We start from the raw sequence: 22,381 nt of genomic DNA, 5'->3' as shown, positions 1-22,381 counted from the left end.
AAAAGTAATTAGTGCTCGTACACAGCAGTACCCGCAGGTGTAGTGGACTTGCTTAAGGTTAGTTAAGGTCTAGTTAGGATATAGCTTCTGAGAAAACAGTTTGTATGACCTCCAAAATCGTTTGTGAATTTCATCCAAACTTGGCAATTAGTTTCCCCATAAGAACTGTGAAAATCTGTGAAAATCTGTGGGATGATAGTGAAGACAGAATCAATGATAGTATCTCTCCAGCTGCACAGCCTTATCCCACTGGATATTGGAGCTTCCATGCAGACAAACACACTAGGTAATTGGGGTTTCTTTTGTTCCTTGCACAAGGTGTTTGTAAATGCACTTATTGTATCTTATTTTACGCTCCCTTACGTACATTTCTTGTCTTTAACAGCAGTAGGATTGAACATGGGTTAAATCAGATTTGTGGTTTTTTTAGTATCTATGCTTTGACTGTGAGGAGTTATTTTTAATATTCTTTTTCTTCTTAGCATCTTATCCTGAAGCTTTGATAAAAGCCTGAAGTCCAGAAACACTCCTGTCAAAGTTACTTACAAACCAACAAAAATCAGTAATGATCTGAAAATGTATGTCTGAGGCTTACTTTGCTGGTCCAGGACTTCCACAGTGTAATAATTATGAATATGCACTGAGAAATCTGTCCCTGGTGGGTTCCTGGGGCTGGGATTTGCTGCAGCCCCAGCTTTTGGCATGGCCAACTCAGATGGTTGCTGGGACAGGCAGCTCCTCCTGCATATCCTGCCTGTCCCTGCCTCTTCTTCCAACTTGTCCCAAGCCTCCAGACAGCCAGAATATTGTTCTGAATTCAAAGACCTAACATTTCTGTGGCTAAACTACCCCCCTGCAGTCCTAAGGATCCCTGCCTGCTGCTGGCCAGGAATGCACCCTGCTGCCAGCCCATGCCTTGCACTCAAAGGCTCGCCCACTGCTCCTTATGCTCAAGAACTATTTCCCTGTGGTTAGATGTGATACAGCCCAGGAAGATGCCCCTGGCAGAGGTCCCAGCTTCTCCCCCAGGGCTGGAAGCATGGTTGGCTAGAGAGGAAGAAGTGGCCTCTTCCCGCACGGAACCAATGTGTGCCACCAGGCTGTGCCAGCTGGCCTTGTCCAGGTCAGAGATGCACTCACCATCTTGTCCTAGCTGGAAAAGAGGAGCTGAAGAAGAGGGGCTCAGGGGGAAAGGCAGCCAAAGGTCTCCTGGGGATGCACAGCTGCCAGCTTGCTGCCTGTGATGGTGGTGGTGGTGCTGAGCAGCAGGAACGTTCCAGGACAAGGAAAATGTTACTGCATTTGGGGCACTACCTACATATTGCAGTGGCCAGGAGAACGTGAATGAATGGCAGTGTCTTTTTCTTCACTGATCTGAACACAGAAGGCCTTCAATGATTCAGTTTTCTCATCAAGAGGACGTTGGTCTGATGAATCATTGCTTGGCTGTTTGCAACATCAAAGGATTTAGGAGGCACTGCTTTGCGTGTACGTGATCGAATTAAAAGATCAGATCTACACATCTACATCCAACCACAAAAATCAGTGCTGCTGATCACCCATAAATCCATATTTGCTGAAAGCTTTACTTAACATATTGTGCTGCAGGGACATTGTGATTTCTTTTCTGAGCAAGACACAGAATTATCAACATCTCTTTGCTGATGTGCTTAAATGTGCTGGTCCAGACTGTAGATTAATTTCCCACAATGTTTCAGTCCAAGACTCAAACAAACTTCTTTTATTTTAATACTTTTGCAGTTTCACCAGCTTAGTTACATAATATTAATCAAAACTTGGCATAGACACATTAAAAACAGACTATACTTTTTTTTTAGTGAGGTGGCAACTTACAACTAGAGAACAAATGTCTAAGTTCTGAGAGATGGATTTGGGGAAATAAGCATTAATTTATTACAAGAATCTTAGTCATAGATGAAGAATCCATTTCTTGAGCACATAACTTTCTATTTGAAAGTATGCTTCAATCCAGCTGGGTTGCATACTAAATATGAGATTTTTCTTAATTAGGAAAGAACATATAGTTCTTATAAGTAAGTCAATTTAGCACTTTTCTTATTTGTGTCTGCCTCTGCGTGCATGCAAAATAACCTGTTAACCACCCTGCTTATAAACTCTGTTTGATATTAGGGACTCTCTTATGTTATTCTATACCACATTGCAAATTCTGTTCTCATTGTTGTGCATGCCTGTGACCTTTTGCCTTCAGATTCAGCTGAAGTCCTCTAGGAGGTGACAGAAAGGAAAAAAAAATCTGTAACTTGGCTAGATATAACAGTGGCAGGTCATTAAATCTTGGTGACCAGCTATTCAGTTAGTTTAGTCCATTTAATCATATGGCAGCAAAATAATTGGCAATGGCTCAAGGCAAACTAATTATTCCAATCTGAAACTCGGCAGGGTAACAAGTAAGCTGTGGATGAGGTGGTGATAGATTTTGCACATCTGACAGGCCTGATCTGTGAGGCTCCTCACAAGGAGACTAATGACAACCCAGGAAGTGTTCTCTCTTCAGTCATGTCAAAAAATGAGGGAAGACTGGGAGCAGAAAAACAGCTGCTGGAAAGAGAGGAAAAGACCACTTTCATGAGGAAAAAGGGAGAGAAAGAAGAGTGGGCTCTTTAAAAGCCTCTAATCTAAACCCTAAGGTTGCTTGGCCACAGGGGCACAGAGGCAGGCTAATGTGTACAGTTTGCACTTTTTTTGATGATATTTTTCTCCCCTCTGTATGTCTTGCATCAGCCAGAAAGTAATTAGGCTTGCTGGAAATCATACGTATCCTGGGAAAACCATGTGGCAAGCTCAGAGAACTCTTGGACTTGCAGCTTGGGGGAGGAATTAGCTGGAGCACGTTGGGTTATCAGCACCAGTGCTGGAGGCTGACCTGTGAAATCCCAGCCACAAAGGCTGTGGAGTGCCCAAGAGACAGAGCATGAAATCATAGTAGTGTTGACTCAGCCCATTGGAACCCAAAAGACAATATTTGGGTGAGTATTTTCAGGTTAGTGACAGCACAGCCTCTTTCTCTTCGGGAGGTAATCACAGCACTGCTGTCTGGTGAAGCCCTAAGAGGCTCCAGGACACCTTAAAGAAGTAAACATTATTCACTCCTGGAAAAACTTAGTTGGATACCATTCTGGTGCAGGGTGGAAATTCAGATGTTCCTCACTAAGACTTACCTCAAAAATCAGGAGACCTGCCAAAATGTTTGAGGGATAGTTTTGAGGACAGAATTTCCTGGAATGGAGGTACAAAAGCATGTCTCCTTTCTGTGAGGCAGCACAAAAGCTTTCCAAAAAGCAGAGACGGGTGTACCAAAACAACAGAGCAACAAAGTGGAAATTATTCAAGTGGGAGCTGTGAAGAAGTTATCATATCTCACTCTGTAAGGCACAACCTGGTGAGTAGCTGCAAATACCAGAAATTACAACAAAGTTTTATCATTAAGGAAAAGTGTTTTTCCACTGACCCCTAAACAGAGGTTAAGAGCTAATGACAGAAGCCAAAGCTTGAACATTATGAGCAAATAATTCAGAATAAAAATTTCAGTGTTTTGGGGAATAAAACCTCTCTCTCCACAGCAACTTCTGTGATCTTTAGTTCAGAGGGGACTGCACAGGCAGAGATGCAAGAAAAAGTGAAATAAAGTTTAAGCTGAAGAGATGAGCAAAGTACAAGCGTTTATTAAAGTCACCACATGAAATGTACAACATGTTTATAATCAGACTACTTATTTTTCCCTGTAATTCTTCTGCAGAAACCAGACATGACCATAAAAATTACGTAAAGGTCCAGATTCAAAGGGGACTTCAAACTTCCATGGAAAGCAGTGCCCTAGATTAGATCTCCATTTTCTGTCAAACCGTGTCTTGAATACTTTCATCAAGAAAAGTCCACCTCTTTCCTGGCTCCCATGGCTAACTACTCTCATGGTGATTCTTTTTTTCCCGTTGAAACTGAGGAAGGTATCTATAGCTGTCCAATTTGTGGAGATGGTCCTTAAATGAACTTCCACATTTCAGTGTAGAGACCTGGGATCTGATCGCACCCATGATGACTGATGTGAAGAGGGCAATGAGTACTCCTGGCTTTTCTGTGGACATTTTTAATTAACCTTCCATCCCCATTCAGCATCACACCTGCAGCTTCTTTGTGCTTCCACTCTGTAACAGAGCAATAACAGGCTTTTATTTGCTATGTTTCACATCATTTGCCAATTTGAGCTCTGGCTGAATTTTTCCTTTCCTAACTACCTCTCTGCATGCAGGAGCACAATTTCTGTATTTCTTTGTGGTATTCTTACGTTTTCCATCTCTCTCATATCCTTCTTTTGTGTTGGGGCTCCTTCAGTAAGTCACTGTTTAACCAGGATGTTTTCTTGTTATGACTGTTCCTTTTCCTGATGGTGTAGGCCAATTTTATGCCTTGAAACTGAAAATATTCCACTACTCCTGAGCTCCTTTGCCTTCCAAGTGGCACAGAAAGGTGGGTGGATGGTGCAGCACTGTGCTGTTTTTCCCAGCAAATACTGGATTAGCTGGAGGATGGACAGCAGCTGGCATGTGCCACTTGAGTGAGCTGCTGATAAGCAGATGAAACCACTGGGGGTGGTTTTCTTGCAAAAAGGCATGAGAAGAGAGCCTGTCCTGCCCATGCAGGATTTGCTGTGAGTCTGTACACCATTTCTCTAATAAGCTGAGGTTGAGAAATGAAGAATCAGAAGGGTGCTTCTGGGAGCTGATCCTTCATACTTAAGACAGGCCTAAGACAAATTTATGGCTGTGGGTGAGTACCTGAGGCTTCAAAACATGAGAAAAAGATCCTTTTCACAGACAATTAGGGAGGAACAGAATTATGAACCTAAGGTACTGGCTGAAGGAAGAGAGAAGTCCTTGTAATTGTCATTTACTCTGTGCAGTGGGCAGAGGGACAATGAAAGCTGAATGAACCTTGCATCCTAAGCACAGCTCCAGTCCTACTGCACTGCCTCCACGACAAAGAAAGAAGCTGAGGACACCAGTACAAGTGATCCTCACCTCTGTTTGACCCTCCCTACCATTTCACTGACTTTGATAATAGCAGAGAAAGAGCCTGCAGATAAAATGTACTCACAAACTCAATTTTTTCTCCTGCCAGCAGAACTCGCAATCTGAGTATTACCACCCTCCATTTCCTAAAACATCCAACCTCTGGGGAGATCCATCTGAGCAGGAATTCTGCTGGAACAACAGACAACTCTTTGTTATTTGTACTGCAGCAGCACTGGGGGCTCAGATGGAGCTCTCTGACCATTCTCAGCTGGTGAAAACCATGTCCTGGAAAAGCAGTGTGTGGGAGGGTGAGGAGCTGCCCAGCCAGGGTCACACAGCACTTGGAGCTCTAAGGTTTCATACAGATCACAGGCCACTGGCAGTGAATGCAAGTAGTGAGACCTTGCCCAGCAGCCTGAACCAAAACCTGGTTCAGACAGATTCCCCCCACCTGCCGTTCCTCCTTTTTCACATCTGCTTCTTTTCTGAGAACAAACTTTGGCTTCTGGTAGCAGACTACTGAGTCAGCCACATGATCACTTAACCTGGCAGTTCTCACTACTTATTCAGTATTTAACAAGCAGCATTTCACATTATGTTTTCTACAGAAGTAATGTCTTTTTTTTTTTACCTCAACGGTGTGGTATCAATTAAATTATTATGTCCATTAACTGAATAGTTAAATAAAATTAAATATTTTGGAGCATCGTTCAAGAAGGAGTATTATTTGTCTTCTTGGGAATGTTATGCAAGTGTGCCACCATGCAGATATGCATTAAATGAGTATTCCTGGCAACCAACATATTATTTATTTATTAAGAATGTGATAAATTCTGTCATATTACATATCTGAAAAAACTATTGTTAACCAGCATGGATAACCTCAGTGAAACAGAACTAAGAATAGAGAATTAGAATAGTTTGTAAGAGTAAAATCAATAATAATAGAACTAGAATTAATACGAGATGTAATTTTTAATGATATGGAAAACAATCACAGAGGAAGACACCTGAATGTCGTGTATAACCACCACCTAAAATCTGAGTAACACTTCAAGAAATCCTTAACAAATACATTTATCACAGAATCCATGGCACTGAGGGACATAAAAAGTTGTTGATCCTGATGTTGATGTTTTCCCAATATAAATATAACTGAATTTATAATGGATAAACTGGCAACAGGCAAAAATTACTTGTCCAGTGTCTAGGTACCTCTCGAGCAATCCATGATTATGAAAGTCAGGAGGAATCCCATGTTCAAAAAAGGTTAGCTTCCTACCTTATTTAAGGCCAAATGGACTTCACTTTTTAAACTTATCTATTTTATTGTTCATATCAGGGAGACACAAAAGATACTCGAGTACCACAAGTAGCATAGATGAGGGATGAGAAACAATAATCCATAAATACTTTAATCAGATAAATGGCTCAATACTTTCTTTTTTTCCTCTAAAGGACTATTTTCTGGATTTCTGAAGAAAAATATTCTATCATACATAATTTCCCTTGAACTGAAAGAATTATTTGGACTCTGCCATCATGTGTAATTTAATATGTTATTGACAGTGTTAAAATGGTTTTGTTAAAAAGAAAAAAAAACAACCAGGAAAAAACCTACTAATTTAATATTTTTTCTTTTTCTCTTTGCACCTATAAAAAGTATTTCCTAGGAAAGAAACTGGAACAAGATGCTTTCAATGAAGACTAGTGTGTGTGGGATTAGACACAGACAGTCAGCTGTCTTTTGCCATGCTGGAAATGAAAGAGCAAATGGGTTATACTTTACTTTTCATAAGAGGTGAAGTGATAATTACAAGTTTCTTTCTCCTAACAAAGTATAGGAATCAGAGTCAACTTTGCAACTGAACTAATTAGATTTTATATAGTCACAACAGGTTTTTGTGTTAGTTTTTTTAAGACATGTAAGTAGCAGTTTTTCACTGAATATTCATAAGTTATTGAATGCTACACATAAACTCTGAAATCTAACATCAGGAAGCAATATGATTTAGAAATAATATAACTTCAACAAATTCGATTAACATCTGCTGTTTTACCCATGTCAGCATTCATAAAAGCCAAACTTCTGCATATATCTGGAGTACAGATACTAGTCTAAAAAATGAACTTGAGAAATCAGACTTAAAATAAGAAATAAAATGAATCCTCAAACATTATAAGAGAAATTCTTAAGTTTCCTATAAGTATCCTGAAGGAGAAAAGTTAAATTCCCAGGATGTTAAGCTTCAGAAGAAGGATCACCAACCTTAAAAAATGTGTACATCTACCACTGTAATGAGGTTTTTTAAAGTTAACTGCAGGCTAAGTGGAAGCCTGCTAAAATAATCCCGTCGTCGAAGCCAAAAGGAACCCGAGCAGGGTCCGAGGGAGCGGTGACGGGCAGACGTTTCTGGAGCTTCGATGCCATCTGCTGGCTGGGTAAAAAGAGTGCAGTGATCCCGACACATCCACGCAGCGCTTTTCCATTCCCACATGGAAAACTCAGCATGAGCTCTCCGCGCAACCGCCGGTTCCTCACAAAGTGACAGCAGAATTAGAAAACAAAAAACAAAACCCAACAAAAATTTCTTGGGACTGGGCAGCTCTCCAGGGAATGGAAAAAAAAGAAGGATAAAAGAAGGATGTAAAACAGTAAACTGACACCTCAACTCTGTGCAAAGAGGGAATAACTATTTCAAGAAAGAGGGAAGTGGGCACCAACTTCGCAGCTTTTAAAAAAGTTTCCCCAGCAAGATTCCTTTCAAGACAGTAACTTTTCTGCTTGGGTCCTAAAGTTAGGACAGGAGTCTATCTTTAAACAAGAGCACTTACACTTCAAAGATGAGAGACGTGAGAAAAAAGCTACAAAAAACCTGTGAGTACAGATGGTCTAAGATTTACATCTTAGTTGTAAACCTCAGATGACTGACAAATAAAACTCCAGGGATAAAAGATTCAAAAGACTTTTTGTCCTTTGAAGGCCCACAAAAGTGAGATTTCTAGTCTATTTTGCTGGACTCCAGATGTGCAAGTTTGGACTTTCACACTGACAAATTCTGTGACATTCACAAAACAGTAAGGCTTCTGAGACACTTCCACTTCAGAGAGCAAATGGCAATGTCGCTTGGCAGAGAAAAATGAGGCAGTACAGTAAGCAAGCAGTAAGATTTGGGAATCTACCACCTGAAGCAGCAGATATTTGAGAAATACATGCTAAGGCACGAGCTAACTGTTTTTCCCAACCCAATACAGTCAATATGTGTATATTGGAAAAACCAGCACTTATCATATTACAATTAAATGCCTGTTGTAGGGGTGAACAACATTGGCTTTTATAATTGTTTTCCTTGGGGAACGCAGACATGAATCTTCTGGCTAAGCCAATTAATCTCCACTGCAGTCTTATCTGTGGAGCTTTCTGCTGTTTTGGAGGGTCCTTTGCCCTCTCTTTTTTCTCCAGCAGGGTATTAAGAGTGTCTTCTGCAACACTGGAAATCCCTGAGGAGATCCCAGAATTGCTTGAACCATGGCAACCAGCTGCAGCAATTGTGCATAGCTGCTGTGCTGAACAGTTGGGGTTAAAATCACTTGGGTTTCCATGCACAGGACACGTGCTCTGTCCTGTTCCCAGCAGGTAGAAGAGGTTTAATGCATCTTGATTGCATTGGGTGGCATGTGTACATGGAAAAACATTCACATGAGCTGCCTGTCTCTGGTGCTTCAGCTGGAAACAGGAAAGCCCCATCTTTTATAAAAAGCAGCACCCTTCTGAGGGTTGTGGATATTTGAGTCTGCTGCCTCTCAGTGTGAAGTGCTGCTGAACATGTATTAGTATTGCTCCACAGCTAGCTTCTTTCTGTTTTCCCCATTACTTCTCTTCTGCTCCTTTTTCTAAGTGTGCACATCGATGGGAGCAGGGTCCTTTCAGTCTTTTCTCTTACAGCAGCCATGCAACAGCAGTGATCAGGAGAATGAGTAATCCTGATAACTCTATAATTTCTCTCCTCAGTGCCAATTAACTTGGACAGCATGACCTCTCCATTGGGTCTCACCAAAGGTTGGTTAAAGTCTGCCTGCTTTGCCTGATCTGATGTTTGCCCTTTATGCTCGAGTTGAATGACTTTATGCTTAGCTTTTAAAGTTCTTACCTCAAGCAAATTATCCCTTTCAGGCCTCTTGCACTTCTAATAATCTTATTTGTATGTGACAATTGTAGTAGAAATGAAGTGTCACTGTAACTACCAATATTTGTAACCTGACATGCAAGTGAACTCTGCATAAATCCTGAAACAGAATTGCTGTTGTTTGGTCCTCTCCTTGATCTCAGAAAACAGCATTTAGCCAAGAAAGTATGAAGACAAACCCAGCAATACCAATCAAATTTGATTTTCCCCTTCACTGAACCTGTTTTCTGACAAACAATTAGTGAATGACTGCTACTTCTTGTTCTCACTGGCAGTAATTTAATTTACTCTTTCATTTAATTAAAAAAAAAATATTGTGAAGCTAATTTTCAAGTCATTGCACTTTGCAGAGTCCTCCCAATGGGAGAGGATTGAGCCACATACAGCTAAAATCAAACCATTAGCTGATCGTTTACTTTGGGCAGGATTAGCAGGCAGACCTCTTTACCCCCAGTCAGGCATCCTACCCACTCCTCTGAACCACTTCCTAAACTTGCAGTTGGAAACTGCAGGAGAAGAAAAGAAGAAAGGCTTTCAGTTAGTTGGGAGTAAAAAGGAAAAAACATGCTACTAAATCCCAAGGAAATCAGCCCTCTCTTTTATTCATATTTGATTTCACTGGTAACCATGGGAAACCAGAGCCAAACCTGGTACCCTCTTGTGTACTGCAATCCCTCACTACAGTGCAGACAGAGACAGAAGAGCTGAAATGGAAAAGGGCGTATCAATTAAAGGTAACATATCCCTGGCTCAGTTAGCACTAGAAAAGGCTTTCCCTGAGAGATTCAGGAGGGATCCAGCTCTAATTATGAACTGACCAGTTGGACTTGAGACACTCAGCAGTACTGTTTGGTAACAGCATCCTTGGACACGGTATTTTGCAGGGACCTGGTATGTGCAGCCTGAGCCCACAAGTCCAGGTGATAAGCTGGGTATCAGAAACACACAATCTACTAACTGAAGATGTGACACTGCAGTGTACATGCAATCTGGAGCATGGCTCTGGCCTTTGGGAGAGAGGGAAGGCCCCTTTGAGCTATGACACTGCCACTACCCAGAAGCTGAACTTTTTCCCTCACCAAAGTTGACAGGTAGAGGGAACAATCTGTTAGTCTGTTTTATATTTCAGCCTTTCACAACTCTGTAATTATTCCATCTGCACTAGCTCAATTGTTTGCTGAACCTTGAAATTTGTCTGGTAATTAGTGCTCAACTGGAATGTGTACTGCAGCCAACTAAGAATCTGTGCAGATCTCTCTTAAAGATAGCACCCACCACACTTCTCAGACACCCAATGAATCAAGGCAGTGCTTCCTAGTGAGCCTGCTGCCCCATCAGCATTCAAGCACTTGCTGTGGCAGTTGTGCGCAAATATCTGTGGATGCCTTCGTAAAAGATGACATTGACAATGCACAAGGGAAGTACAGAACAGGGATGTGTGTGTGTGTATCTGCTTGGGTGTTTGGGAGTGTCTAGGCACAACAGCATCACTCAGCCCAAGTCATCTGAAGCAATCCAAAACATAAAAATAGTCTTGAGTACCAAAAGCCATCAAAAAATACTGGGTGTGCTGCTGATGCCCTTTGCACTGAAGAAATATTATCCACTTAACTTAAGGTCATCTTAGAAAAATTAGCAACGCTGGCATGAACAGGGATCAGTGCCATCAAGGTACAGCAGGTAAGGAGCTGACTTCAGGAAGAGTAGGAAGAACACATGGAGAGAGAGGATCTTAGTTCAGGAGTAAGATCTTTGAGGAATTCTCTGGGACCTGACTGTGAGTTTCCTTTAATGACAGTGTTGCAAAATGTGAAAACACTTCGCAGAAACTCAAGTGTATTAGCTCAAAGTCTGCAGGCTCTGTCCACATGTAAAAAGATGTGCCTCTGGAAACTGGAAGAAAGTATAAAAATGTATGCAGCATAGACTCCAAACCCTCTGGCACAACAGTAAGAATTTCTGTGAGATCAGCAGTTGAAAACTGCTGAAAGAGACAGGCAAGTGTGTGTAACTGTGTCCTAAATGTATCTACATGTCACCAAGAAGACAGAGCTGTGAGAAAGCCAAGTGCTTCCACAGGGCAGGTGCAAAGCAAGATCCAGAAGCACAAACCATACGAGTGAGATGCTGCGTAGGCTCCAGCTCAAGTTCAAGAAAGACTAAACCAATTCAAAACAATTGCAGAGAATGACAGCTAAAATATTCGGGGAAAAGGAGGCAAAATTAGAGAAGTTTGGCATATTTAGTCTCAAAAAATACAAGCCAAGAGTAGCACAATTTCTGTACATGAATACAAATAAATGCTGAAAAACATGAGTGGCCATGCTGGCCCAAGACCAAACAGGTTTAAACTGATCCCAAACACATTATATAGGAGACAGGAAGACATTCAGTTTCAGGAGAGGCAGTTTCTGACTCATGATAATTAACTGCAAGAGTCATAGAGTAAAATACCCTGAACCAAACAACAACACAAAACCAACAAAATGCTTGGTTTTATTATGTTTTAAGATATTTCTAGGAAATAGGGATTCATATTTGACCTGCTGGGCCTGTCTTATATTCCTGCATTCTACACTTGAGCTAGATCACAGTGCGTGGGCACAGAACTACAGCGTTCCTGCCACGGTTGAGTTTCTGCTTCCCAGAATTGGTTCTCCTGGTGGAATTCATCCTCCCTGGCACCTGTTGCAAGGGAAAGGCCACTAGGGCGATTTCTGGAGGATGTCAGGGATAACACAGGTGTTAGATGTACCAGCTTGGATGACGCTGGTCTGGATGTGATACCTAAAAATAAGGAAGAACTGGTCAGGGTATAACTGTAATGATCCAGACACAGGGAAGGTCCAGATCCTGGGCCAGGCTGGGGAGTAGGAAGGCCAATAGCCCTAAACCTCACGACAAAAAGCTGCGGCTTACTCAGGAAAGAGGTAGGTGTGAGGCAGCTCTTATGGGAGGCAGCTCTTGTGGGGTTTGAAGGGCAAAGGAGCTCAAAAGAAAAGTCCATGCTGATGCTCAAGGATAAAACACAACAGATATTTTAGGGGGCTGGCTTGGCTAAAAAGAAAACTCATGGTAGAAAAATGCGAAAAAACCAAAAGATGTATAAGCATGGTGGGAGTTAGGAGAGGTTATGACAGAGATTATATTATTATTTCTGCAGAGGTGTGATCAGGGAAATCAAAGCTAAACCGGGGTTCAAGAAGTGCTTCTGCTGCTATGTAAGAAGTAAATCAGGTAAGGAAATTATGACAAATGGGCTGAGTGGTACGCTGACAGCAAATGCAGGCAAACATGGTACTTTGTGTCTTCTTCCTCTCAGTTTCCACTGACACTGTTCCCAGGTGTTGTAGCCCAAAGGCAGGGATGAAGAAGTGGGGGAATTCCAGGAGCAGAGGACATTCAGCTCAGGGGTCTCCTAGAAAATCTTGTTTTATCCAATTCCACTGACCTGAGAGGGGTTTGTCTGAAGGGGGTTGAGTGAGGTGGGTGATGACAGTTGTGAGGCCACTTTCTGCCATCTTTGAAAAGCCTGTGGAGCCTGAGGGAGGTCCCTGACAATTTTACATGCACCTAGAAGGCACCTAATGATTCTATGATTCCTAGTGCTCCATCAGGTCACTCTGGCTTGGGCAGACAACTCCAGGCACATGAGGCAAAGAGGGTTCACTGGGAGGCTTCAGCACAAAGTCCCACAGGCCTTCCCCACATCTCAGCCCTTCTAGCCAGCCCTCCAGGTTCCCATGATTCCTCCCACCAGTGGTCACAGAGATTTTCATAGAATCTTGGAAAGGTTTGGGTTGGAAGAGACCTAAGATAATCTTGTTCCATCCCTCCCCTCCATCCCCAAAAGCAGGCATGTCATCCACTAGATCAGGTTGCTCTGGGCCCCATACAGCCTGGCCTTGAACTCTTCCAGGTACGGGGCACTCACAGCTTCTCTGGTCAGGGCCTCACTATCCTCTGAGTTAAGATTTTCCTCCTGACACCTGCCCTTTTTCATCTTAAAGCTATTTCACCTTCTTTTATCACTACATGCCCTTGTAAAAAATCTCTCTCCAGGTCTCTTGGAGCCCCTTATCTACTTGAAGGTGTTCTGAGGTTTCCCTTCACTTCTCCAGACTGAACAACCTCAATTCTCTCAGCCTGTCTCTCCTTAGCAGAGGTGCTCTAGCCCTCTGAGCATCTTTGTGGCCTCCTCTGGACCAGCTCTAACAGGTCCACATCTTTCCTGTGCTGCTCAATCCAGACCTGGATGCAGCTCTCCAGGTGGGGTCTCATGAGGACAGGGTATAGGGGAAGAATCACTTCTCTTGACATGTTGCCCCCACTGCTTTTGGTGCAGCCCAGGGTGTAGTTGGCCTTGTGGGCTGCCAGCCCACACCACTGGCTCATGTCCACCTTTATATCCACCAGAAGAACCCCGAAGTCCTTCTCCACAGGGCTGCTCTCAGTAAATTCTTCTCCCAGTCTGGCTATGTCTGGGATTGCCCCAGGTGAGGCACCTTGCACTTGGACTTGTTGAAACTCTTTGGGTTCTCTGGGTCCCCTTCTAGAGCTTGTCCAGGTACCCCTGGATGGTCCCATCCCTCAGGTGTGCCACTGCACCCTCAGCTCTGTGTCAGCTGCAAACCTGCTGAGGGTGGCCCTGCTCTCCCTGCCCCTGTCACTGTGCAGGTACTGAAGAGGCCAGTGCCAGGACACAGCCCTGAGGGACACCACTCATCACCAGCGTGCAGCTGGACATGGAGCCATTGACCACGACTCTCTGGCTGGGTCCATCCAGCCAACTCCTCATCCACTGAACCCTCCACCCTTCAAATCCATGTCTCTCCAAAGCCCTTTCAGGACTCCAGGTAAATGACATCAGTCGATCTTCCCTTGCTGACCATTGCAGTCATTCCATCACAGAAGGCCACCAGATGGGCAGGGACAATTTTCCCTTAGTGAAGCCATGCTGGATATCTGGGAACACCTCCTTGTCTTCCATGTTGCTTCTCTAAGGATCTGCTCCATGATCTTCCCAGGCACAGAGGTGAGGCTCACTGGTCTGTAGCTCACTGTGTCTCTCTCCTTGTTTTAAAAATAGGAGTGATGCTTCCTTTTTTTCCAAGCACCAGGGAATTCCCTTGACTGCCATGACTTTTCAGGTGTGATGGAGGGTGGCTTGGCAACATCAGCCAACTCCCTCAGGACTCTGGGATTTATCTCATTGGGCTCCACAGTCTTGTGCCTATTTTCTCTCCTATCCAGGATGCAGGGAGGTGGGCAAGGGTGATCCCCTCTGCTCAGCACCCATCAGGCTTCATTCGGGCACTGTGTCCTGTTTGGGGTCCCAGGCAGAACTGACAAACCAGAAGGGCTCAGGGGAGGCCACTGGAACTGTGTGACTGAAATAATCTGAGAAGAGGGTCTGGGGTTGGGGTTGGGTCAATGGTTTAGGGCACCTTGTGCCTCTGGGGATGAGATCAAGCAGATGGGGCCAGCGTCTTCCCAGTGAAGCACACTCCCTGGCAGGAGGGCAAGAGACAGTGACATCAACAGAAAGTAGAGAGGTTCAGCATATGATTAGAAGGGGGAAAAATGAGAATAATTATGCACTATAGCAGGAGCCAGAGGAGGCTGTGGGATCTTTAGAGGCTTTCAAAGTCTGGCTGGACACAGCTCTGAGCATCAGGGTCTGAATTCATTCCAGAATTCATTCTTTTCCCCCAAGTAAAAGTTTGGGGTAGAAGCTACTCATATCTGTGCCAACTACTTTTGTGCTCTGTGACCTAGGAGTTGGTATTGTTTTACACAAGGCTTGATGTAGACAGAGTAACTACACATCCAAGTGAATTCCTGTTGAATCCAGAGGGCTCACACTCCCCAGCTGTTAGGTTACACATATGCTAGGAGAGCAATGTACTGTAGCAGCTACATTACTCCACAGCAGATGGCCTGTACAAGCTATGAACACCGTGACAAAAGCTTCAGAGAACAGCGTATTGTTCTCTTTTATCTGGCATTCACTAAAGAAAGCAAAGTGTTGGAAAGTGCATGCTCAAAATCAAGTAATGCAAAAATCCATAGTTGGGTCTCTGTTTGATCTTTATCTGTTTTGGTGTTTAATTCCTCACACCACACTGGAAAAGACTGGTCTGTGTGTGTGGCTGTATAACTTAGAACAAATTTGTTTATATGAGTTTTAACTGCATTTTGATTAAATTAAAATACTTTCAGATAACCACAGTGATGACTGGAATATGATTAATGACTCATACAAAAATAAACTGATCTAATTTATTCATAGTAGGCCTAGTTAGACCTGTAGGATTTGATTCGCTATTTTTCAGATGAATATTATTCTTGGAATCGATGTTCTAGATTAATTGCTGACGATTCCTGACGTCATTTTCCTAGAAGCTTTTTATAGAGCACTCAGCAATCCGTTCTGCAGCTGCTCCTGAAGTTGGGAAGACTTACCCTGTGACAACTGTCAATAGCAATGGGCTGCCCTGGCTGGCTGTACTATTCACCATTCTAATGGTTCATGCAATTATTGGCCTTGCTCTGGAATATTCAGATGCCTGGCCTTTCCACAGCAGCTCTGCAGAACCACAGGAGGACAATGTACAGCTTCCGGCTCCCGTTTGTCCTTGTTATTACAGGACAGGCAGGGACACAGACAGGACAGAAGCTCAAACAAAGCCTAAATATTAGAATAGCTGGCAAAGAGTCTGCACTCTGAAACACTGTAAAACCCTCCTAGAGCCAGAGCAGCCCTTCCTGCTTGCAGACACAGGCATCAGATAACTGTCTTCAGAGGTGTTTGTCCAACCCCAATCATTTTTATTCCCTTCCCTTCCAGCTGTCTGGCACTCCAAATAAACCAGTGATTGAATAAGGAAACTTTTCATGGGCAAAAAGATTTTTTCATTTCTAGATAAACTCTCTTGAAGCACACAGAATTCAATACCTCCCTCTCCTAGCTGACAAGTAGTTTCTGCACACAAAGATTTGAAGAGTTTGATTCCAATCAATAGTATGTTAAGGGCATTGACACTGTTGGGATAACCTTCCAGAGTCACTAGCCATGGCTGTTATAAGCCTGGAAGATGACCTCTCCTCTGAAATACTTGGGGCAAGAAGCACTACCAGCCTGGTATTTAACTTCAAGTCCCATTTAGCCTTACTCGGCAAACCCCATTTCCTGCAGTTGCAAAATGACACTGATATGATGGCAAGGGAGCCTATAAACAAACAAACGAAATGATACATGAAGGGGTTAGATTCCAAGTGCAAGCCCAGTGCTGTTGTGAAGCTGAACTGTCAGCAGCAATGCTCCAGGAATAGCTCCTGGAGGCAGCATGCCTTGCAGACACTCCCTGGACTGAGATTCCCCTCCCCACCCCTTGACCCTTACTTCCTTAATAAATGGTATGAAATAAATTAAGAGGGATCTCAAATTAGGAAGTTCATGTACTTACTAGCTGCTCCTAAATCTCCGTATAGAGGAAATAAATAGCAGTAAAAGGTTTTGCAACTGAATGAGAACATTTATTATATGTTTAAGGAAAATTTGCAGATTAGAGTCAGCTGAGAAATCTTTTGTGGGTTTCCCCATACTCGGTACTGATTTTACTGATGGAAAATATCTAGATATTCCTAATACAATTACTACACCCACATAATTAGCATTATAAATATATAAGCCTGTCAAGATGATAGTCTAACGCACTTGCCACGCTGTTATTTTATAGTGAATTCCAAGTATTCTTGGCAGCTGTTTGAGTGTCAATCAGGCTAAAAAAATTAACAACAGAAAAGCAATCACTCTCAAAATAAAAGACCTAAAGTGTGAACCCTGCATAAAAGAAATTTTAGTCATTTTTATCAATAGAGATTGGGTTTCATTTTGATCTCATACTAACTTTTTGTCAGTGTGTGCGACAAAACTGAACTGTAGGTTCAGACTCCAGTGCTAACATCCATGGTGTCCAAGGGCTGATGGGAACTCCGAAGGGAATTTCCATGCTTCTGAGCGTGCTGCTGAAAACGCACCCAATGATTTCCCTCATCCAAGGCAGTACCACTGCTTCAGAGTGAGATTTCTCCAAGTCCAAAGGATCCAGCCCCTTTTGATGAGCTTTTATTTTCAGACCACATAGCATGCAGACATGAAAAATCACTGATAAATCCAAAGACAAGTAAGATACAGACCCCCTTCTTCCTGCAGCTGGTAGTGGTCGAAGTGGTTACAACCACCTTGCTGCATGCAACCACTGCCTCCATGGTCTCTGCCTAATACCTCACTGTCTAATTAGCTGATTAACCTGCACAGCTGCTCTTTACTATAGTGACAAACAGTGTGAAGCTGCTTCATTGCTAGTCCTGCACAAAAAATGAGGATGACTGAGGAAGTATGGTAGCAGTTTGGGGGCAAGTAAGCCCCCAAATTATTTCTGTACTGAAAGAGACAATGCTACCAACAGGAGGCAGATAAAGCTCCTGAGTGCATGCAGAATAAGATTAAGGGTGAATTAATTTACACTGTATGAGTTACTGCAAGCTGGAATCTAAGTAGAGGTTCACCTGCTCCAGAGATGTGCTTGCAGTTGGCTCATCCTTCACAAAAGGTCCACTGGCGCTCTCAACTAATTTGTGATACAGAGAAAGCCAGTGGGAGATCTGCACAGAGACATGTGGAACAGCAGAGACCAGTCAACTCAATGGAAAATCTCACCTTAATACTCATGCCTATTTCATGTCAGCAGCCAGTGGGAAAAGCCTGCTTTTGAAGCATTTTTCAGGGATAGGTCACTTATTGTGAACTAAGTGCAAAATGCTGCCTTTCACTAAGGGTAAGGTCATTTTACTGCCTGTCAGTGATGGTGCTATCTTCTCTCACCTCTCCATTACCAGCATGTGCTCCATTTGACCCCAAACCCTTCCAGGCTGCGCTGCCCTTCTGGAACTCTTCTACACATCTACTTGTGTAACAATTCTTCCTAACCACCACAACGAGCTCAAAAGCTTGCCTCTTCCTTCCATTACTGCTATTATCCAGACTGACAAGCATCCGCCTGGAGTGCTGCCCTCTGCATGCCTCCTCCCAGTTCAACACAGCCAAAACAGGTTCCTTTCTACACCTTAAGGGCCTTGCTCAGGCCATTTCTGCTGCTGCTCTCTTGGTTTTGAAAAGCCTGCACCTACCTCAAAAGGTCTGAAACAGAATGTGCTGTTTTCTTGTAAGCACTGTCTTGGGGTGACTTTATGATGTGTATCTCATATCGCTGCCCTATGCCCAGAAATTAACTTTGTGCCTTTCTGTGCCTCTAAACTGAGTCTGAGAGGGAGAAGGAAAAACTGAGCAAAACTTTTTCAAAGCAGTTTGCAGCTTGTTCAAGGTCACACAGAGATAGCGACTTTTTTTTCCCCAGCTGCGGCAGGGGAGGGAGGCAGCACCTGGCTTGCTGCTCCCGGGTCAGCTTTTGGCCAGTTGTTCAGTTTCTTTTCTCCAGAGAGAGACTGAGAGTTGAATTCTTTTTTTTTTCTTCCCGCGAATTTTGGATTTTCTCCCTTTTCTGCTGTACTGCTTCAATATCAGAGCACATCAGGAGGACTTTCCACCAAGCACAGAGGGCCTGGCCCTGGGCCAAGCCCCAGCTCCAGGGAGACCAAAGGGAGGACTCTGACACTTTCCCAGTTTTTTTCTCCACAGCGAGAGATTTTATTATTTAGCATTATTTTCCTTTTCCCATGTGTTTGTTAAATAAATAGTTTTTATGTCTTTCACTTTCCTTTGAGGAAAATTTATTTTTCCCGAACCTGGTGGGGGAGGGGTGGCTGTGCCTTCTCTCAGAGGATATATTTCTAAATTTGGCCAAACCGGTACAGCACATTTCACCCCTTGCTTCCCTAAACGGTTCTTTGGGGTGAGAGTCACCTTCATATTCTTTATCTGCTGTCAGTCCTAGAATCTGGGTAGGACCTGTAAAAATTATGGCAATGATGATAATGACAGGAAGCCTTAATTACATACAGGTATCTAAGACAGTGGGATGACCCAGGTAACAAAGAGGGTGTGTGTACTCACTGCATGTTAGTGCAGAGGTTGAATTGTCTTACCGAGGGCACTGACTTGAGTATTTGCCTCAGTGTTTGCCGTTGAAAACCATGGAAACTTTTCCCAAGATAAGTAGACAAACTGCAGTATCATGCAACAGGGACTTCTGTGGCTGGAGAGGTGACACACACATCGCCTGAGGTGACAACATGCAGACGTGCACATTGATATTGTTACAACAGGTTCTGTAACAATGAGGGTCCTTGAACCCAGGGGTGTGCTCACAGCTCTGAACAGGTATAGGTACAGAATCATGGGGGAATCATGGACAACCAAAAAGAGCTGAGGAGGGCAAAGCCACGGCAGCACAAAGCTGGATGAAGAGCACCAGGGAGATCAAGTTACTTGGAAGTGGGAATCCAAAAGTAATCAGTGTATGCATTTGCCACCAAAGTATCTTTCTAAGTCCTGGGCTTCATTTCACATCTCTCTCAAATCAATCCAAGTTTTTTCTCTTTGCATAAGAGAAGTTTGTATGCTCACTGAGTCAGCATATAAACTGTCGTAAATAAAGTCAGCTAACTGTGGTGCTCCAGTCTGAACACAGGGCGATTACCCAAAATACTTCAGACACAGAATGAAAAAAACCACCAAGCACTGGCTGTCAAGGAGAAGCATTATGAAACTAAATTATGAGAGTACTCTGGGGGAAAAACTCTGGCCCTCAATTCTGCAACTGCAAGAAAGAACTGGAGAGTCAAGCACTGCCAGATTTTATGGAGCTGAATGGGCTGAGCTAGAGGAAATGCCAAGAATTTATTTATCCTATTCCCCATACAATGAATTGTCATAAATTCCTGAACCACTCAGAGGGGGGAAAAAAAACCCCACAGCTTCTTTTTTTTTTCTCATTCTATTTCAAAATTCAAATAAATGGTCAGAAAAAAACTTCATGCGAAGCCATTCACAGCCTCTGGAGTTGATTCCCAGTTATTCAGGGGCTTTTTGCAAGCAGAGCTACACAGCCACTGTGCAAATGAACCCTGAACTAGGCAGAACTGCTTCACACTAACCAGCAAACACAGAAGTCAGAATGAGTAGTTTAACACATTCTGAGCAGAAAAGAGTAGTGAAACTGACACAAACCCTCAGCATGAGGTACTTTAGTTTGCATGTGAAGCTCAGCACCTACGTATCTGGACTGCTGAATGAAAAGTTGAAAAAAAAATCCCTTTTATCTTCAAAGTATGGAGTTAGATTTGGTATCAGGCAATAACGGAAGTGAACAAGCAGCATATTTTAAGTTGTAACCATCCAAGCAAAAAATAGCAAGTGATATTTTCTCTCTTTTTTTTTTTTTCCCTTAATGGCTCTCCACGCAGAGCAAGCAAGTTATTCTGTGGTGTCAAGAATGCCAGATTCCTACTAGCAACAGTCAGCGGTTTCTTTTTAGTTGTGAAAGCTGCAGGAGGCTCTGGCTGTCTGGCAGCTGTGTGTCAGAGCATGAGCAGGACGCTGGCAGAGGCAGCACCTCCAGCCCTGTGTGTACGTGTAACACGTCCCCACTCCCTCACTCCTGCAGGGAAAGGGGTCTCCCGCTTTCCCTCTGCCTGGCACTGCAGTCTGCTGGCCCCTGCTCTGCTGTGCTGCTGGGAGGAAATGGTGAGGAAGCCAACTTATTGTAAAAATGAGTTAGAAGATGGTTCTTATTATAAACATCAAGCTGGCAATGTGGCAGACTAGAAATTCTCTGGCCATTACACAATACTAGGAAATTTGGAGTTTAATTGCAATACAGTGTTAAGTCAGCCTGACATCAGCGTCCCCTTTTTGCGGAAAGACAGCCTGGGTTACAAAGAAAATGCCCTAGGAGATCCTACGCCTGCAGATGGAAGAGGCTACAAGGAGATTCCACACCTGATGATGAAAGGGGTTAAGAGGTGCAGGGGAAAGAGTCTCTTTCACCAACATAGCTGGCTCAACTTTAAAGTTTATTTGTAGCAGCACTCCTCCTTTATTACCTAAGGAGCACCAGGGCAAGCACAGGTTAATAACCCATCAAATGTATGCATCAACTGCTCAAACACTAAACTACAAAGTACTAAACTCACTGTGAGCCAACAGCATGCACTCACAGCCCAGAAAGCCAAGCAAATCCTGGGCTACATCCAAAGCAGCATGGGCAGTAGGTCAAAGGAGGTGATTCTGCCTCTCTTCTCTTGTGAGACCCTCACCTGCAGTGCTGCATCCAGCTCTGGGGTGCCCAACAGGAGAAGGACATGGAACTGCTGGAGCAAGTCCAGAGGAGGCCACCAATTTCATCAGGAACACCTTCTCTGTGAAGTCAGGTTGAGAAAGTTGGGGCTGTTCAGCTTGGAGGAGAGAAGGTTCTGGTATCTGAAGGAGCCTGCAAGAAGCCAGAGAGGGACACTTCATCGGGAACTGTAGTGATAGGACAAGGAGCGATGGGTAAAAACTGAAAGAGGGGAGATTTAGGTTGGATATCGGGAAAAAACTCTTTACTGTGAGGATGGTGAGACACTGGAACAGATTGCCCAGGGAGGTTGTGGATGCCCCAACCCTGGTGGTGTTCAAGGACAGGCTGGATAAAGAAACCTTGAGCAACCTGGTTTAGCGGGAGGCGTCCCTGCCCATGACAAAGGGGTTGGGACTAGATGGCCCTTTATATTCTATGATTCTATGGAAACTGCACTGGCGGAACTTACGTGCTATAAACCCGCGAGTGTGTATTAATAAACTTGTGGAACAACTTACAAGTACGGTGTCTGCGCCACTCATTTCAAGAAGGACATTGAGGTGCTGGAGTGAATCCAGAGAAGAAAACAGAGCTGGGGAAGGGTCTGGAGCAGCAGGAGCGGCTGAGGGAGCTGGGAAAGGGGCTCAGGCTGGAGCAAAGGAGGCTCAGGGGGGACCTTGTGGCTCTGCACAAGTCCCTGACAGGAGGGGGCAGCCGGGGGGGTCGGGCTCTGCTCCCAGGGAACAGGGACAGGAGGAGAGGGAACGGCCTCAGGCTGGGCCAGGGGAGGTTTAGTTGGATATCAGGAAGAATTTCTCCACAGAAGGGGTGACCGGAC

The 22,381-nt window shown here is 43.7% G+C and overlaps 1 long non-coding RNA gene across 1 annotated transcript; it reads right to left on the bottom strand.

Annotated features, from left to right (window-relative positions):
- Positions 1-1,713: 1,713 nt before the first annotated feature.
- On the bottom strand, positions 1,714-22,162 carry LOC116438456. Its single transcript, XR_004237754.1, has 3 exons — positions 22,062-22,162; positions 21,521-21,693; positions 1,714-4,184 (listed from the first exon to the last, which is right to left on the bottom strand). It is a non-coding gene; the product is annotated as an uncharacterized LOC116438456 (long non-coding RNA).
- Between the last annotated feature and the right edge of the window lie 219 nt (positions 22,163-22,381).

Source organism: Corvus moneduloides, chromosome Z, assembly GCF_009650955.1.
Source record: "Corvus moneduloides isolate bCorMon1 chromosome Z, bCorMon1.pri, whole genome shotgun sequence".
Taxonomy (NCBI): domain Eukaryota; kingdom Metazoa; phylum Chordata; class Aves; order Passeriformes; family Corvidae; genus Corvus; species Corvus moneduloides.
This window is presented reverse-complemented; position numbering and strand designations above follow the sequence as displayed.